Here is a 20,693-nt window from a genome sequence, read left to right on the forward strand (position 1 = left end):
AAATTACTTTAGAAAAGCTATCGGTGTGTTGATAATATGATGCATATTCATTGACATAATTCATGCAAATTACTGAGGGGGCATCAGTCTTTATTTAAGTGACAGATTTCTCAAATGAAAACAAGAACATGGGAGAATTTCTAGTGAATGTATTACTCAAATACAATGCTATTATCCAATTATTATCCAAGGGTTAAAAAAGGACAATTCTAATTTTTTTTTTTTTTTTTTTGTATTTTGACCATGATGATGTAGCGCTGCGATGAACTACTGTGTATCATATTTTGGCACACATGAAACACACATGAAACGTCCCCTCAAACTCTCGACAATGATGTCAGCATGCGTCCAAAACAATCCCTTAATTCTTACAGTTACTACAATAAAAGGAGAATAAAATAAAATATAATTTTTGAATAAAATAAAATAATAATGTGCATCATGTAAATAATATGAAATATTTTTTAGCATGGTTTAATGCAATAAAGTGAAACAGAGACTGTAAATACTTCGTCTCTTTATTGTATTACATTTGTGCAATTATGGGTTCTTTTTTATAATGTATATATTATTTACTTTCATTTTCTTAGTATTCTTACAGTTTCATAAACATGAGCTTCAAGTGAAATTTTGACACAAAGGTAAAGTTGATCTAATTATGTAATTTTAAAGTGTGACTTAAATTTTTTTTTGTGACTTTTGTGAAACTTAAAATAATTAATTTGAAATTGCACATATGAGATATATATTGCATTAGATATTATTTTCACTGTAGGAACACAGTAAAAAAAAAATGTGGACATTTCTGATGACAGCTCCATCTGAAGAAGGTCATCTAAAACATTGAGTTTCCCCAGAAGACAGGGACATCTGTTCACCCAAGACCAAATATAACTAGCTGTAAATATTAAATGAGACTGACCTTCCCTTGGTTATGTTCCTTATTTAGGCATTTTCATATTCTATAAATCAAAGTCATTCGATTTTTGCAAAGTCGTTTGCCCTTATTCATTTTGTTTCAATCTCTTCTATTTTCCTTGTTGTGAATCGCAATGCACATGGTCCCTGATTTCATTGGATTGCTTGCTTCAGAAAATTCAGAAAGCTAACTTGCTTCTATCTTGAAATAAACACATAAACAAGCAAGTATGACCTTTCAGTAGAAGCCAATTTCTGTGAAGGGCATAGAATAATATGTTTTTAGAATTTCTGTTAAAGGTCAAAATTTATGTGAACAGAAATTTCCAGTGTCCATTTCTGCATTCAGTGCAAATGTTCCTGGCTTAGACTACAAAAAAAGAACCCTATCTGACTCTCTCATTTGTTGCCAACTACTATTTTTACAGTCTCCATTTCTTTCTCTCCCTTTCATGCTATGTCTTTTGGTCCGGGGTAGAGAGACTCTGTGCATTCTCTAAAATCTGGAAAACCCCAGGCATAAGAGATAGAGACACTTTGGCAAACTGCTGCTTGGCATCTTTGGGGAAAAACCCAACTAAATATATATTTGGGACGGAAAGGGCCTCTCAAAAGTTTGTATGAGAAATAATAAACAACGTGTTTGAGCATTTTTTTAGCACCCACTCAGCTTATTATAAGCCTACATGCTTGTTACTGCACTGTTTTAGTTGTAGAAATGTAAACCATAAATTTGGTTGTGATGATATGATTGATATGTACACATTTTTTAGCTAACTTTTTTAGCTAGTCTTACTGCATTATTCTGATATTCTGAAGCTAGTTTCTAACATACTAGCCATTCAATATTACAGATTATTTATGTTTTCTTTCAGAGTATCTATCCATCAGTATAAAACTAGTGAATATACTTCATTACAATTTTTATTTTTTATTTTAAATATTATTGCCCTTTTTGTGCCCTATATCACTGTTTGCAGTTGTTGGGGTTTGATATAGGCCTGCTAGACTGGTGTGCTATAATTTTTGCTTTGCGTGGGTTTGATTTACCCTTTACATTTACCCTTTACGTTTACCCTTTACTGCTGTTCGCAGTCAGTGGGATTGTGTGTGGCCTTACCTGGTGTGACATGGTTATCATGGCCTCTCATTGCTGCTGAATGGACCCTCATAATGTGAATAGGGAATGCCCTTCATGCCTGGGGATGGCTCATTTGAGAGAGGATGTGGACAATCCCTGCAGTGCAGCTTGTGACCTGTCCAAAGAGGAATGACTTTGCTGCTCTATTAGGGTATGCGGTTCTGTACCTGAGCTTGGTAGAGGGAGGGAACGCCCATTACACATTACTCATTAGGGTTCTAACAAGCACTCACGTGATCATGACACACACAGATCAAGCCGTGAGAGGGTGGTTGAAGTATCTAAATGCCCAACTCTGCTCCACCAGCAGAAGGTGTCAAGACAGACACTCGACTACAGATCCTGGCAGCTGTTCAGAGTTTATTGTAGAGGATGGACAGAGTTGATCACATACAATGATTCATTCAAACATGGTAATGCATTCCACATGTGCTGGAGAAAGCCCCCTGCTGGAAGCCCCACGGTCTTCTTCTAGTCTCTTTGGGAGGCTAAAATGAAAGCAATGGCGTTCCAGCAGGTTCTCCCTCACCGATCAAAGGTCAGAGCTGATGCTCAACCCATTAAAAACTCATTATTTTGTCTGATGCCTTGAGGTGCTGAATTAGAACGAGCGTTTTGTCTGTATTGTGTTGAGCTGTGATAGTGTTCTGTCTCAGTGATGCTCTGGGTGATTTGATTGGATATGATCTTGGTGTCACTGGCTGAAAAGCATGGTTAAATTTCATTGTGGTTCAGCGTTTGTCCATGGGGCACTCACAAATAACAACTTATGCACTTTAGTGTGTAATTAGGATGGTAGAGCCTGAGGTTTAAATGGGTGTTGAATGGGAGGACAGCAATGCAATCCAGATGATGAATGGGTTGATGCAATTCTAACTGAATGGATACTACAGAATCAGGCACAATTCAGAATTGAATTGAGAATGACTACTAAATTCCAATTCAATTCTTGAATTTGAATTGATGTCAAAAACAGGATGTAGAATTTCAATTCGAATTTGAATTAAAGGAAGCAGAATTACAATTCAATAAAAATTCTAAGAAATTCATATAGATATTTTAAGTGAAGTGTTAAACAATGTAGCTTTACAATATATGTCAGATATAATTGCATATTATATAAATTATATTAGTTTGAGAACTACCAGGAAATGTTTTCCCCAGCAATGAGTGTTAAAAGCTCTAGTCACAGAACAAATAATAAGTTTTATCTATTGTAATTGTAAGGCCATTTCCCAGAATTACTTTAGTAAATCTTTAGGGGGTAAAAATTCAAAAAGGAAATTGCATTACATTGATAAAGTAATTCAAGTAAATTAATCTAAACCACATTTATAATGGGTTAACTTATAACAGTGAGCAATTACATTTTCAAAGTAACCTTCCTAACCCTGACTGTAGGGGAGTGCGGGGCACAACGTAACGCGGGGTATCTTTGTAAGATATCACTGAACATTTAACCAAATCTTTGTAAGATATCACTGAACATTTAACCATAGGAAAAGTACATTTCCTACTTAAGTTAATTTTTCATCTCTATTTTTTGTGTTTAATTAAAATTAGACAAATTTGATATTTTTTTTTAATCTCAAATCTGTTGTTTAACAGTTGATATAGTCCTTTAATGCTTCGCTTACTAGCAGAAAACACTAGCAGGGTTTAAACCCCAGTTGTGCAGTTGGGGGCATGTTGTCACACTGCGTTACATTGTGCTCCTATTAGAAATATGCTATTATATTCTATACTTTTATGAATTCTATTGAGAAAACATGAGAAACATGTAAATAAAGACTGAAAGCCAATGTTCAGAAATGATTAATTATTATTTTGTTTTGAACTATGCTGTATAGTTGTGTTTTCCTGTGTGTTTGTTGTCAAAATCAAAAATTAGATTATTTTTAATTATTAAAAATGCCATTGTTTTATATGAAAAAGTTAATAATTTTATTTTATTAAGAAAATATTTTGGTTTGACTTTGGGTTGTCACATTTAACATTTCTTTCAGGGTAAATAAAGAAAAAAAGTATACACTGTTTTAATAAAACAAAACCACATAATTGTTCTAGACATATGGGAAATTAATGTGGGAAAAAAAAATAAAAACTCTAAATAGATTTGCACAAACTGAGAAAGTCAAAAAGCGCTACGTTGTGCCCCACTTTCCCCTATGTGAGATTCAACACATTCTTTCTGTTGTGTGACTGTGGAATTTCTTTGAATTTAATTCCATTCCTGTCATTCCAATTCAAATTCAACTTCTTGGGGGGCGGAGTCAATTCAATTCAAATTCCAATTCATGAATTGAATGGAGGCCAATTCTGAAATTCTGAACTTTGCACAAGCCTGAATTGAGTTAAAAACAATAATTTTAGGTAAAAATGTAACTTACAATGAACGAACAAACCAAAATTGCTTCATCAGACAGATTGCATTGCAATACAAAAGGGGTCATGAATTGAGAAATCAAATTTCTTTGACCTTTTGACATAGTAGTCTGGATGCCAGCCGAACTTAGCCCCACCCACAACATTTGAGGTCGTTAAGTTCGGTCTAAGCAACTATGCTCGAACCAGAGCTGTTCGGACCAATCAAATTGTCAGGGTGGGCTTTATACGATGATGGACAGATGATCAACAGTAACATAATCATCCATGTCACCAAAGAACGCTTGGGTTGAATTAGTTTGAAACAGCCCATTCATTTTAAAAGGGGAACGATCAAGGCATTTGCTCTGATTAGTTAGGTCTATCCAATTGAGTTATTTTCGGTTTAAACACGCCCCATAATCATAGCCCAACGCTGCAGTTTTAGACTCATATTCTGACTAATCTGAGTATGATGACGTCAGGCTAACATATAAGAGGTCATTATGCTAAAAACATACTGTAAGTTTTAGAGCTCAAATTTTTTTTGTTAGTTTCAAGCTTTTATTGAAAATAAGCTGCCATAATGACTCGTTTCACATATTGTCTCATTATGACATTATAGAGCGATGATCTCTGTATAGTATTAGTCTTAAATGCAAGATATTTAAAGCGCTAAAATATACTTGCGACAGTTTCACTTTAGCACAATCAAATATATTTAAGGATATCTTTAGTTTGAAGGGAAGAATCCTTGCAGAGTCAATCTTTTTCCACCACTAAGAGGAGCAAAATATAATGAAAAACTTAGCAGGCATCTAAATCTATTTTATTTGCAAGTAATCCTGTTGTATTACTGTATCTAGTCCTCTTTAATATAATTCTAGTCCTCAGATTAATTTTACATCAGCATTTTGCTGTTGTGTTGAGTAAATGTTCAAAAGCGCCTGCCTGTCTGAACAGTTTTAAACATTGGATAATTAATATAAACTCTAGATTTATGAGTAAACGATCAATCATTTGCATGTGCCTTTAAATAATTCTGTACTTAGGAGAGTTGTTGTTACAAGCATTTTTGGTTATGTCAGTAATATTAAAATAATCATTGTCATTGTTAAAAAGTAAATGTTTTTATAATTCCTATAGGCTGAAATGGGACTTCGAAATTTATCGGGGCTGATAGTTTAGAGGTTAAGGGTTACTGAGTTCCTGTCTCTATGTAAAGCATTTAAAGGGCACCTATTATGGAAAATTCACTTTTACATGGTGTTTGAACATAAATGTGTCTTGGCACTGTGTGAGCAAAACCACCTTAGAATTATAAAAATCCACCCAGTGTTTTTTTTACAATCTCAATAAATCATATGCACTGTCTCAGAACAGGCTGTTCTAAGATTCAGCGCTTTGTGACGTAGAATTGAGCAAAGGGTTTGATTGACAGTGTGGTTGTGGCATAGACCCCACCCTCTGTGATCTGTACACCATCCTCCATTGTTTCAACGACAGCCGGGAATGTCTCCTAGAATCAGTGTTGTGGGATGGCATGTAATAATGACATACATACAGTAGTAGTTTTCACTTATTTCCGACATCAGAGGCACTGAAAACACAGTGGATGTATTGTATTTTTGGAAGTTTAAGTGGTGCCATTCGTTCGTAAATAAGTTTATGTTTGAGCGAATCATTTTCTGACTGACTGTTTTGTGAACGAGGGTCAATTGAAAGCGGGTCTTGCTTCAAAGTTAATCCTCAAGTGTGGATCGTCATCTACTGTTTGCGATCCAACGACACCTCCAGTAACAGTAAGTTTATTTTATGATTTTTGAGCAAATAGTCATTTCAGTCGATGTCAGCCAATTCAACAACAAATGCGTCTAAAGTTGTTGTCATCGTCGACGTAGGATGTCTGTGAATATAATTTAAACCTTGTTTGTATAGTGTGTAACCACACATTTATATATACAATATCTTTATATATATATATATATATATATATATATATATATGAAGAGTTCAGATGCAAAACCCTCTAAATGCCATTTGAAATTTTCTTCTAAAATAACCATTTTGATAAAGCTTGTATATTTAAGTTCAGTAATTTCACTTAAATGACAATTAATAGGTAATATTCATTGCCATTTAAGTGAAATTACCGAACTTAAATAAACAAGTTTGATAAAAATGATCATTTTAAAAGAAAATTTCAAATGGCACTTAGAGGCTTTTGCATCTGAACTCTTCATATATATATATATATATATATATATATACTGTATATATATATATATATATATATATATATATATATATATATATATATATATATATATATATTTAAAGATATTGTATTAAAAACTGCTTGTTCTGTAAGTTATTCATCTTCTCACATTTGCCACAGAAGCACCTGTATGACAAGTAAACATGACACAACATGTCCCTCGCATAAATGCAATTTCGCTTGTACGTAGCAAACTTTATCACAGTATGTGTATGTAGTTTCAAAAAATTGCGCCAAAGTTAGTGTTTGTGTGTGTCTGTGTGTGTGTGTTACATATCCATAATTTCAAAGAGGACACAAATCTATAAGTACATAAATCTATCAAATAACCATACCGAGACGTACTTGTCCATTCTCATTTGTGTTTATTCTTCCGGAGTCTCTTCGTCATCTGCGTCTGATCAGAGACTATTTATATATTCCGATTCAAACATGTACGGCTGAATGACATGCAAAACATTGGGTGTCTCACTCTCTCAGCCCTTCTGCTTAGACCGACTGCCATAGGTATGCAAGTGACGCCCTCATCCAAAGGCAGGGCGGGGATATGCAGCTCATTTGCATTTAAGGTCGTATAGACCAAAACAGCTCATTTTTAAATAGGCCCCAAAAATTACATTTTCAAATGGTTATAATAAATTAACTGTGGGCTATTTTGAGCTGAAACTTCACAAATACATTCTGGGGACACCCAAGACCAATATTACATCTTGTAAAAAGGGGCATAATAGGTGCCCTTTAACTGTGAAATGCTCTAGATAAACTGTTAGTATTATGTTGCATTGAACAAGGGTGCTAAATGATGAATACCTTAGATTAGTTGACTAAAAAGCTATTTATCTTTGCTGCCATGTAAACCGGTTACCAGCAATTGTTTGCATCCAGGATTTTAATTAGAATTGTGAGCATTGCATTAGCACAATATAATGACTTGTACAGAGTAGGTATGTTTAATATGCAGTTACAGTGTACAGGTGAGAAAAAATGTGAGCCAGGATGTACTGGCATTCGCCTAGAAAGCCAATCCTCTTCGAGTATTAAAAAACGAGCCAATGGCAAAGAAATGCCATGGGTCTGCGGAATTTGCATAGCGTATCCCCGCCTCACCTTGTGAGTATAAAAGGAGGCAGCGGACGCAACCGCAGTATGTTTTCGCTTCGGAGCCAAGAGAACTTCTTCACTCCACAAGCCACACAATCTGAGTTTACTACTGTGACTCACCTCTTCGAGACGAGCGAACTTTCTGGTGTTGGTGTGACGGCGGTATCCAGTGAGTTTCACATTGCCTGATATCTGAGCAGTGGTCTGCCAGTGTGTGTGTTTCTTCCTGGTCGCTTCAACATCTGCTGAGATTTTTCCTCTCACTAAAAGAGCGTGCACGCGGCAGACGATCTGAAATTTGAAAATGCTCACCGCCAAACCCATTTTCGAATGTGTTCGGCCCCAGGATTGGTTTGCAGCGATAGACCTGAAGGACGCCTACTTTCATGTCTCCATTTTACCTCAGCACAGACCGTTTCTTCGGTTTGCTTTCAAGGGGCAGGCATATCAGTACACGGTTCTCCCATTTGGGTTGGCTCTGTCTCCTCGCGTCTTTACGAAGATCGTCGAGGCAGCCCTTGTTCCCCTTCGCGAACAAGGGGTTCGCGTCCTGAACTATCTATACGATTGGCTAATCTTAGCTCACTCTTGAGATCAGGTCTGCGAACACAGAGACCTTGTGCTCCGGAACCTAGCCCGTCTGGGCCTTTGGGTCAACTGGGAGAAGAGCAAACTTTGCCCAGTGCAGAGGATCTCTTTTCTCGGTATGGAGATAGACTCAGTCGCCAAGTCCGCGCAGCATACGAGCGAGCGCGCACACTCACTGCTGACTTGTCTTCGTCAGTTCGACGGCAAGAGTGCGGTCCCACTGAAACTTTTTCAGACGCTCCTGGGGCATATGGCATCCACAGCCGCAGCAATGCCGCTCGGATTGCTTCATATGAGACTTTGCTTCATATGATGGCTTTGCGATCGAGTCCCGAGGTGGGCATGGCATCACGGCATGCTCAGAGTTCCAGTAACTACTGCCGTCAGACCTTCTTCCCGTGGACAAGCCTCAGCTTTTTACGGGCCGGAGATCCCCTACAGCGAGTTTCCAGGCATGGTGTTGACTCCATAGATGCCTCTGCCTGGTTGGGGTGCCATGTGCAACGGACATGCAGCCTCGGGTTCCTGGACAGGACCCCAGCGCTTTTCATGTCAATTGCCTCGAGTTGCTGGCAGTACGTCTTGCCCTGCACCGCTTACGCATTGTTATGGGGTCAACACGTACTAGTCCGTTCAGACAATACCGCGACAGTAGCGTACATCAACCGTCAGGGTGGTCTAAGCTTGAGCCGGATGTCACAACTCGCATGCCACCTCCTCTTATGGAGTCAGGAGCACCTGAGGTCCCTTCGTGCTGTTTACATTCCAGGAGAGCGGAACCTGGCAGCCGACAAGCTGTCACGGATCCGTCCAATCTCTGGCGAATGGCGACTCCATCCCCAGTTGGTCCAGCTGATATGGGACCAGTTCGGGGACGCACAGATAGATGCGTTTGCCGCCCACGACTCATCCCATTGCGCCCTGTATTACTCTCTGGCCGAGGGCACGCTCGGTACAGATGCCTTGGTGCACAGCTGGCCGAGGGACCTACGCAAGTATGTGTTTCCCCCAGTGAGCCTTCTCACACGGACTCTGTGCAAGATCAAGGAGGACGAGGAGCAGGTCATTTTGGTCGCCCCATACTGGCCCACCAAGACCTGGTTCTCCGAACTGATACTCCTAACGACAGCACCTCCTTGGCCAATTCCTCTGAGGAAGGACCTCCTTTCCCAGAGACGGGGCACCCTAAGGCAGGTTTGAGTACTCTGCCACCTGCGGCGGCGGCTACCATCACTTCCGCTAGAGCGTTGCCCACGAGACACGTCTACGCGTTGAAGTGCAACCTCTTTGTCAACTGATGCTCTTCTCGCCGAGAAGACCCCCGGACATGCTCGATCAGTGTCGTGCTTTCCTTCCTGCAAGAAGGGTTGGAGCGAAGGCTGTCTCCCTCCACCCTGAAGGTGTATGTGGCTGCTATTGCCGCATATAATGAAGCAGTAGAAGGCAAGTCCCTGGGAAGGCACGACCTGATCGTCAGGTTCCTGAGAGGAGCGAGGAGACTGAATCCTCCTCGTCCTCCTCTCGTACCCTCTTGGGACCTCTCAGTGGTTTTAAGTGTCCTGCAGAGGCCTCCCTTTTGAGTCTCTGCAATCAGTTGAGATTAAGTTCATGTCAATGAAGACAGTGCTCCTGGTTGCACTAGCCTCCATCAAGAGGGTAGGGGACGTGCACGCATTCTCCATTGACGAAATGTGCCTGGAATTCGGGCTGGCCTACTCTCACGTGATCCTGAGACCCTGGCCTGGATATGTGCCCAAGGTTCCTACCACTCCCTTCCGGGATCAGGTGGTGAACCTGCAATCGCTGCCCCTGGAGGAGGCAGACCCAGCCTTGGCACTGCTCTGTCCAGTATGTGCACTCCGTGCTTACATAGACAGAACGCTGTGTTTCATGACCTCAGACCAGCTCTTTGTCTGTTATGGTGGGAGCCAGAAGGGAAGGGATCTCTCAAAGCAGCGGCTGTCTCACTGGATAGTGGACACCATCGCTTTGGCTTACCAGCAGCAATGTCGACCGTGCCCCCTTGGTGTGACAGCCCACCCCACCCGGAGTGTGGCTTCCTCTTGGGCTCTAGCACATGGTGCCTCGCTAGCAGACATCTGCATAGCTGCAGGCTGGGAGACACCCAACACATTTGCCAGATTCTATAATCTCCGAGTGGAGCCTGTGTCCTCTCTTGTACTCGCTCACCCGGCCAGTACTGGATCCCGCTCAGGTGTCGTCGCTTGCTCGCCATTCCACTCCACGGACTGAATAAGTGTGATTATTCCTCAGCTGAGCCTTCTATTGAAGCCCTGAGTTCCTCTAGCACTGTTGATGCTGGCGCCAGTGTCTGTTGCCTGGACGTCGGCTAGGTGCCTCCGTGTGCATGGTTCCTGCTAGTAACCCCCACATGTGTATTTTCCACTGTAAGCCTCTCTGAGCATGTGTCTTCCCTCGGCAGCCACCTTGCCACCCCTGGAGTTAAATTATCTGCCACCCTACGGGATGGTTACTCCAGTGTTCCTCCATATGAAGTCCCCTTGGACCCTATGTGTTTTCTTAAGTCCTCCCTACGGGTAGACGTACTGCAGCATATTTCCTCTGAGATATGCTCCCCAGTGTACCTTGGCATTCCTGTGCTAAGTAGGACTCCTCGTCCGTGCTAAGTTTTACGACAGGGGATCAGCCTTTCGCAGGGCACTGGAAGACAGCTGTGCTACGCGGGACCGTCATCCGACGTAACTCGGAGTGACTACGAAAGGGAAAGTCTCGGTTACGTATGTAAGTGTTCAGCCTGAGTTCAGTCTCGGCTCCTCAGTGAAGACATACTGCGGATGCGTCCGCTTCCTCCTTTTATACTCACAAGGTGAGGCGGGTATACTCTATGCAAATCCCGCAGACCCATGGCATTTCTTTGCCATTGGCTCGTTTTTTAATACTTGAAGAGGATTGGCTTTCTAGGCGAAACCCCCATTTTCCGTCATCCGACATAACGTCTCCGTTCCCTACTCAGGGAACGAGGGTTACATACACTGTAAAAAAAATTCTTGTCAAATTAACAGTAACTTACTGGCAACATTTATCCAGTACTTGCTGTATTTCATTTAACAGTACAATTACTGTAACACTAACTACAGTACTGTTAAGCACACTGTAAATAAAATAACATTATTTTACTGCAATTTCTTACCATATTAAAGTACAGTATTACACTGTTCATTTTTAATAATACTGTATAGTATGAAATGTTATTGTATTTATTTTATAGTGCTACTGTGTAACCTGTAGAAAATCCGTAGAAATATTATTTTAACTGTTAACTGTTTTTAAGAAAAAAGAACAATTGAAGCTTTAACTGCACAAGGTTTATTGTGTATTTTCAAAAACATTAGTACATTTACATAATATACATTTAAATACATTAATACAATTAAATACATTAATAATAAAAATGTAATATAATACAATAAAAATCATGCATGACAATCATGAACAATTATGCATAAATACATGCAAAAAAATTATCATGAACAGGTAAAATAGAAAAGATTAAAGGGGTGCTATCTGATCAATCTATTAGAAAGATAGTTCATAACAACTAATCCACCCACTCCCTGCTGGGGTAAAACAGCTTAAACTAGTCTAAAATTGTCTATTGGTTTGAGATAGACTGTCTAACTGGTCAGTTGCTGATTTTAAAGGGTTTTTGGCTGCTTTCTACCTAAGGGACCAGATTTGCAGGGCTGGGAGACACATATAAACTAGCTTTGATGAGTAAACCACCAATCCAGATGAGTATTACAAAATGACAAGTTATCCAGTGTCCTTTAAAAAAAAAAAACTAAACGCAAAACAACCTCATCATGCACATGTGCCATGAAAAACTTGCATTACGGTATTAATAATCATTTATATGCAGACTTATGTTCTAACTTTTGCAATAGGAAGTTTTCTATTCAAGCTTTTATGCAATTAAACCTTAAACTGTACAACAACGTTTATTTTCACACAACAATTCTTAACAACTCGCAGATAGACAATTCACAGATAGATAATAATCTGTTTAAAATGTTCTCAGTGGGTCAGTACTGGACCAAGGTATAGTAGTAGTAGATACATTGAATAATTAAATTAGATTAGATTTACAATTCATCGGTCGTCAAGATGGATAGGGGTCTTCTTAACATGCACAGCTCATACCTGTGGAAAAGGAGAACAGACAAGACAGTTAAAATACAGTACGTTTTTGTTGTTGTTGTTTTGGCTAAACAGCAAAACAGACAAAATGATGTCTAAAGTGTAATTCACTTAATACTAAAATCTTGTTTGTTGGACTGTTTCATTTCATTTACGATCACGTGAAAATGTAGGCTAAATCTTGCTTTTTGTGATGCTCGTTACATGACTTAAAAAAAGCTTGACAAGGCATCGTTCCCTTCAAATGAGTAGGCTACATGTCAGTTTACACATAGTCAAAAAAAAAAAAAAAATGATATTATAGCCGACAATACTGTAAATGTCACACATAGCGTTGTATTTTGGACAAAAATACACCTGGGCGCTTTCCGTGGTCTATCAGTTATCACTGAGGTAACGTTAACGTTAAATGGCAGAAAGCCAGGTCAGGATTTACACAAAAAGAAGCGTGAAAAAATCAATAAGAGGAATCGACACTTTAATTTTATAACAATAAATCCGAATCCTAACCTTGGATATCCGATTTCAGGATACATTTATCGATTTTCAATTCCTAACCCCTATAAGTTATAAAATAATGAACGTGCAGGCGCTTTCACCGACTTAACGTGGTAAATAACAAAATGATTAGACCATTTTGACCTTATAAGAGGTAACATATGAAATATATGTTAATAAAATCACATTTAATCAAGTAAGTTAGGCTATCAACATGAAAGAAATCCGCGTCTGACTTATACAGACGTTATAGAACATTCGGCGGCCAGTTCTTTCTAACGGTAATCTGTTAACGTAAGTAGGTTTGCATAAAAATATGAATTACTAACCAGATATGTATGGCGAAAACGTTGCCGACAGTGACGCGATGCACGGCCTGCGCGTTCTTACAGAGAGAAGGGAACTGAAGAGTTCTTCTTAAAATGGCAGCTGGTTGTGGTTATTTTTCGTGGTCATTTCGTACTAATGTATTTGAATTTACAGTAACATGTCCCAAATGGCTACATTGAAGAGTAGCCTATCATATACATATTATATTAAAATGTCTAGAATAGATTAAATTGAATGTAGAAATCGTGGTCAGCTATTCTAAAAAACGTTAAAGTTATTAGCTAGTCCGCATACACATTATAAGAATTATTACTTACCAGATGAAGAAGTTCCAGGTCGGCAGAAAAGACAGCAGCACCACTGACACGACAGAGAAACTCTTCCAAAGTCAAATATGCTCTCATGCACACCCCACTGACATAAATTATGTCATAAATTATTACTGTTAATGGTCAACCAGTGCTACATTTTTATTTTAAATGTAAGAATAACATTAGTAGGCTAGCAATTTTACCCGTGGAACTGTGTGTGGTGTTTTTCGCGGTCAATTTGCACTGCTGTATTTAGATTAACAGTAACTGATAATTTCCCAGAATGCATTGAAATTCTACAGTAACATACTGTCAACTGTGTGCACAGTACATAACTGTTGAAAAAACAATTTAATACTGTAAAAACAACTAAATCTACTGTAACTTACTGTACATACATTATACAGTAAGAAATCATTTAATGGATTTAACCAGGACCTATTATGCCATTTTAGTCTTGAGTTTGTCTTTGGGGTCTATTGCACATCTCTTCCCCGTCAGTAATGTTCTGTTTAGTTTCTGTCTCTATGAAGCCTTTCCTTCCAAAAAAAGCAATGTGCTCTGATCTATTAAAAAGAAAGGCACAGGACGATATTGTCTTCGTTCTGAGGACTTATTGTTGTTGTCCGTCCCTCATGTCCGCACTGAAATGGGAAAAGGGTCGTTTATGTATGCGGCCCCTAGCACAGGGAATCAACTGCAAGATGTCGTACATCTTCAGGAACCAGATTTTAAATTACTTTTAAATGATATAGAGACTATACATACTGTCTGTAATTGTTATGAATAATTATTTGGATGATCCTTGCTTCTATGTTTTATGTTTATGCTATATGTTATGCTATATGGTATTTTTTTTTTTTTTTGTCTGCAACTTTGGTATTTTTGTCTTGGCCAGGACACTCTTGGAAAATAGATTTTTAATCTCAACGAGTTTTCTTCTGGTTAAAAAAAGGTATAATAAAAATTGGTTGAATGGATCAATGTGTTGATATTGGTCAACTGCTTTGAGCATGTTTTGGAAATGTCACGCCCCTTTCCACAACAGTGTTAGATGCAGGGTGGAAAAAAACAGTGTGTCTTTGACTCTCTTGAAAACACTCTCATAATGCTACTAAACCACACTGTCCCCCTTTTTTCACACATTACTGGGTGGTAATTATAAATGAGGAACATTGTGATGTTTACGCTCTGGAAGAAAACTATACTACAATCAAGGCGTTTTTCAGGAGATCAGAAACAATGCTTACTGAAATAGAGAATAAATCCTTTTGGAGTGGACTTTTTGCATTATATCTTTGCAGACCTTTTTCATGGTCAAACAGCAACATTGCATAGTAATAAAATAATTATCTGAAATTGTAAGAAAGCATATTAGGTCCTCTTTAATATTTTTGTTGGGCAAAATTAATAGTTAACACTTAATAGTCTTTAACATCTGTTGTCTGAATATTTTCATTTTAGGAACAGACAAGCCAGAGAGCTCATAATGTTTAATGCTAGCTGAAACTTATAATTACTATAGCTATGAAATGTAGTGTACATTACTAATTTCTTTAATTGTATGTTTACGAAGCACACAAATCTTGTTATGTTTTCAGATATGGTTGTATTGGCCCTTTACAGGTATTTTAATAGGTAAATAAGTAGTAGGTGACTTATAATCAGTCATATTTAATCCTCATGAATATAATCGACTAATTTCAGGGCAGAAATAACCTTTCAATCAATATATAGAGGCTTCAATCTCTTTTTGGCAGGTGAAATAATACTGCATTATAATGGTTGTATTGGCCCTTTACAGGTATTTTAATAAGTAAAAAGTAGTAGGTGAGTTATAATTAGTCAGGTTTAACCCTCATGAATATTATCAACTAATTTCATGGCAGAAATAACCTTTTAAGTAAGTAGAGGCCTTAATCACTTTTTGGCAAGTGAAATATATTCATTATAATGGTTTTATTGGCCCTTTACAGGTATTTTAATAGGTAAAAAGTACTGGGTGAGTGATGTTTATTTGCACGTTATGTCTGTTTGATCCACAGAAAAGCAAATGCATTCGTAAAGAGAATGGACGATACATCTTTAACACGCTGTGCGCGCTCCCGCGGCCTGCCATCAATATTCGGTGGACCATTACTCTGGCACTTTAGTGAATCAGACTAATTTACCAGGGATGCCGTATAAATAAACCTAGTGTAGTCCGTCATCAGTTTGCCAAAGTGATCGTTGATTCAACGGAAGTGGCAGTGAGCAAAAATAACTGAATGCGGAAGTAGGGGAGAGCGGGGCCCAACCTAACGCATTTTGGTTTTGGCTCAGTTAATTAAAAAATAATTAGGTTAGATTAACATTTTTTTTACACAAGCAACATACACATCTCTGCTACAAATGAACACTTAAAGTTTTTTTGTAGAACCTACCATTTTCGTAGTTGCACTGAAAATGACAGAAGTGCAAATGTTACAACTTACCCCATATGTGGGGTTAATTGTAACAGACAGAGGGGTTAGTTGTAACACTTGTGTGTAACACACTTAATTCAGTACAATTTCATTTGTATAGTTTGATATTGTTTGTGCATCTGTAGACAGATATCCATACATCCATCCCTCGTCCAATCATCGACATATGACATAGACATAGAAAAGGGCTGTACAGTTTTGCAATAAATAATAATAAATACAATTATAAAATATTGTAATTGAAATAAATTAGATTTGTGTGTGGCAGCCACCAGCCACATGTGCAATTGTTATTAATAATAATAATAATAATTATGATAATAATAACATTAATAATCATACAAATGAGCTTAAAATAATAATTTAAAGGGTTTATTGCATTAAAAACAGGCCATATTTTTAATAAATAAACAAGTTATCATTCTGTCACGGATCCATCTGCGTCAGCACCAGACACCATCACTCCGCCCACTCGTTCTGGTTCCCCGGACTACTGATCATCCTCACCTGCCTTCATCACCTGTTTACACTTCCCATTCCAATCACCTGCACAATAAAAGACTCACTCATTCAGTCCTTCACTGTCTGATCTCATCTTCGCTATGGCTACAGACTCCCTACTCGCTGAATATTTTTCTTCCGATCACCTTCCTGCTAAGAAGCCTCCATTCCAGCCCAACTCCCGTCTGCTCCTATCTCCAGTCCCGCTCCGTTCTCCGCATCACCGACCTGCTCTCCCTCGACATCAGATCCTGCTAAAGATAAGAGACTCATTATCAGACTGTTCTATCTCCACCGAGTTATCTACTGTACATACTCGCTACGCACTTGCCTGTGATTATTGACCCTCTGTTTCAATAAACTCAGTGTATACTTACCTTTCTGTGTTCTTCTGGTCTGTGACGCATTCATTTCATTAATTTTTTTTAATAAATTTTAAACATTTTAAATACCAACATTGTTTGTGGAAGTCCAACAAAGTTAAATGTATACTCAAACCTGAAAAGTTGTGAGGCTCCGTTTTCATTTGATTATCGTTGTACACTTGGCGGCTTGTTTGTAACACTGTGTTACAACAAACTCCGCTGTGTATTACATATTTTAAACCTAGCTAACAGTCGCTAGGAATTGCTGACAAGTTTTAAAACGGTGCTATGTTTGAGCCAACAAGACAGTGATTAAGGTAATATAAAGTTAGAATTGGAAACGTACACCCAACTCCGAAACCGAAAAAAATCTATGATGAAAAAATTTACTTTAATGGTGTCAAAACACTCTTTGTCAAGTATCTTCATGAAATATAATCAAAATTTTCCGCAAATTCATGAGAGACTGTCTTCTGGCAGCAAGAGAAAAATATCGTAAACACAGCCTGCTTGATCCTGACGAACTATGCAAAAGGTTTGTGTTACATTTAACCCCACGTTAGGTTGTGCCCCGCGCTCCCCTACTACGTGTGATAATCCCCTATTAGCTCCCTTGTTTGCTCGAATAGTTACCCATGTTTGTTTCCGTAGCAACTAATGACCTCCGTCTGTCCCTGGTTAGCTCTTTTATTATCTTGTGTATACATACCCCAGTGTTTCTATTGTTCTTTGTCTGACGTTGTCCTTACATGGATGTATCATGCACATTTATTGTAGTTTCCTATTCTCTTGTGCCTGGATTACCTCGTTCATTGCCTGGATTTATATATTTTGTCTTTTTTAAATAAACGTTAACTGCATTTGGATCCAATGCTCCTCTTTGACTCAACAGCCACATTACAGTATACCAGACCACACATGGATCCAGAAGTCACATTAATTCGGCTTTGTCAAAATAACTCACTCACTTGAGGACCACAGCACAGACTTTCTGGACATTGCTAATCTAACTGACTTATCTGACTTTGCTCTCATTGATTTCTTCTGCCATGGACTCGACAACTCTGTACAATCTACATTGATGCATGATGGTCCTCAATGATCGCTGCAAAAAGTCTACATGAATAGTAAAAAAAAATAAATAAATAAATAAATAAATCTGAATTTCTATTTCGTTCAAAAGTATTAGATTACTTCACAGGCATTAACCATTCAGACATCCAGCTGGTAAAGAAATACATCCTCTTTCCAAGTCCACTGGGCAATATGCTGATGCTGTGATTTAATGCTAATGCGCTCTCCAGAGTGACAAGCTCACACTTGGGAAATGGACCCATACTCTGACCTGCTTGTAGATGTTATTAAACTTTGCTCCTTCGAGTTCCGCTTGTCCAGATTATTTAACACAAGGGCTGAAGCTGTGCTCTCCGTAGAGTGCTGCAGTCTTTGTATCTTCAGATCATTAAATTCCAGAAATGGAATCTGTTTCTCTTTGACCACGCTGAGATTAAATCGAGAACAAAGACAGTGCCTGGTTTATGTTTTTTCTTCTTCTTCTTTTTTCCCCTCTAAATTTCAATATCGGTCCCTCTTTATATTAAGTGGCTTTTAGTATTATGTACTTACATCTAAAAATAAGTACAACGTATTAATGTGTTCCTGTTGTATTGTAAAACACTTTTGCTGCTATTGAGGTGTGATACGGGTAAGGTTAGGGACAGGTGTGGTGGTGTGGGTCAGTTTAAGGGTAGGTTAAGGTGTGAGGGAAGGGTCAACTGTGTAATTACAAATGTAATTACATAAATTAATTATAGCTGTAATTACATGCTGGTATTTTTCAAATATAAGTACAATGTAAAAACATGTATGAACACAATAAGTCCATTGTATCAAATTATTAATTTCAATGTAAGTACATAATACTTAAAGCCACTTAATATAAAGTGGGACCTCAATAGGTATCTGACAAAATCTTTATTCAAAAGTCATGAGATTTACCTATGAACTCAAACATTTCTAATCTGATTCTTCCGTAGATTAAAAAAATAAATAAATAAACCACAGTTTTAATGTGCTGTGAAAAATGAGGAAGTTGTTCATTGATTTTGTAGAAGGCACTTTATGAAGAAACAGTGTGAGTCAGGAGCTGCGCATGTTTTAAAGTGTATAGCTAAAACGGAATGTGTCTGTTTGCATCTAAAACGCTTAAATTATTCACATCACTTTTAAACACTAGTCACATTCACATTTTGCAATAGTAGCCCTACTTTTTAATATCATACTGTGAGGATAACTCCACTGAGCAATGAAAGAGCAAGATATAAGCAATACAATTTCTTTATAGGAAAAAAAAAATACATTCTTTGAATTCAGAACTTGAATTCTCTCTTCCCAGCCTGGACTCATTGTTAATATGTAGATATTATATGTTCAAAATGTATATTTTTGTACATTTGGATAGATTCTTAAACGTACAATATGGACACATGTACAGTGGCCCAGTAGTGGCAGTGACGATTATCAAATTAAGCTAAATCATCATAGCCTAATGTTTGCTCAGGTGGTTGTAGGGGGTTTCTTTTTTCATCTATATTAGCTTACAACATGTTATCATTTAAATCCACATATAATGTGCGTTCTAATTGGGTATGTTTGAGCCTTTTTGCTAAGGCACACATATAGGCCACTAGAGTAAAGCCATTCGGTGTGGTAGCCCAGGCACACAGTCATATCTTTCACGAGCTAAGCCGTTCAGCGTGGTAGACCAGGCTCACAGTCACAGGCCAATAGAGTTATGTCATTTGGCAAAGCAGGCTCAGGCACACATAGAGCCAAGCCTTAAGGCCCAGACTACTTAGTTCAGTTGCACGCATACACTATACAGTATGTAGGCACATATGTGTACCACATTGGTAAGACACTAGGGACACCCCATAAAAAAGAAGAAGAAGAAAAGGGGGGTACACATGTGTGCTTCAAGCACCTTATATGCACTTCATGGCAGCCCACATGTCTAATAGCTAGATCTGCTTGGGGGGATACTGCTTAAGACCAAGCATTTGCCCCATTTTTCATACTCAAAACTAAACATATAGCTAAACATATAGCTAGCATACATACGGTTCCTATGGCTCTTCGGAGCAGGAGCAGTACATTTACATTACATTTATTCATTTAGCTGACGCTTTTATCCAAAGAGACTTACAATTGCCATACATGTCAAAGGTCGCACGCCTCTGGAGCAACTAGGGGGTTAAGTGTCTTGCTCAGGGACACATTGGTGTCTCACAGTGGATTCGAACCTGGGTCTCTCACATCAAAGGCATGTGTCTTATCCACTGTGCTATGACCACCACTTACATACATTAAGGGGCAGTACATTATGTTTTTGCGGTAGATCTGCTGGGGAACGATTGTATGATGTAAAGTAAACTGAGCTTGTATTATATTGTCAAATATCATGTCTCTTGCTTTGTTGGGGAGTAATTCATGTGCGCTATATTGTACAGTAGCAGCATGGCTTACATGTTCACAGCAGCGTTTCAAAATTTTGGCATTAAAATCTAGATGGCTCTGGCTAACAGGTCCTTAACTCACCTGATCATAATCATATTCTTATCCATATAGGGAGCAGCTGATTGGTTCCTGTCATAT

General features: G+C 38.4%; 1 protein-coding gene across 1 annotated transcript in view; it reads left to right on the plus strand.

Annotated features, from left to right (window-relative positions):
• adcy2a (adenylate cyclase 2a) overlaps window positions 1-20,693 on the plus strand; it is a 186,986-nt gene that overhangs the window by 100,084 nt on the left and 66,209 nt on the right. The gene's annotated exons all lie outside the window — the stretch shown is intronic.

Source organism: Pimephales promelas, chromosome 12, assembly GCF_988280905.1.
Source record: "Pimephales promelas chromosome 12, fPimPro1.hap1.1, whole genome shotgun sequence".
Lineage (NCBI taxonomy): Eukaryota > Metazoa > Chordata > Actinopteri > Cypriniformes > Leuciscidae > Pimephales > Pimephales promelas.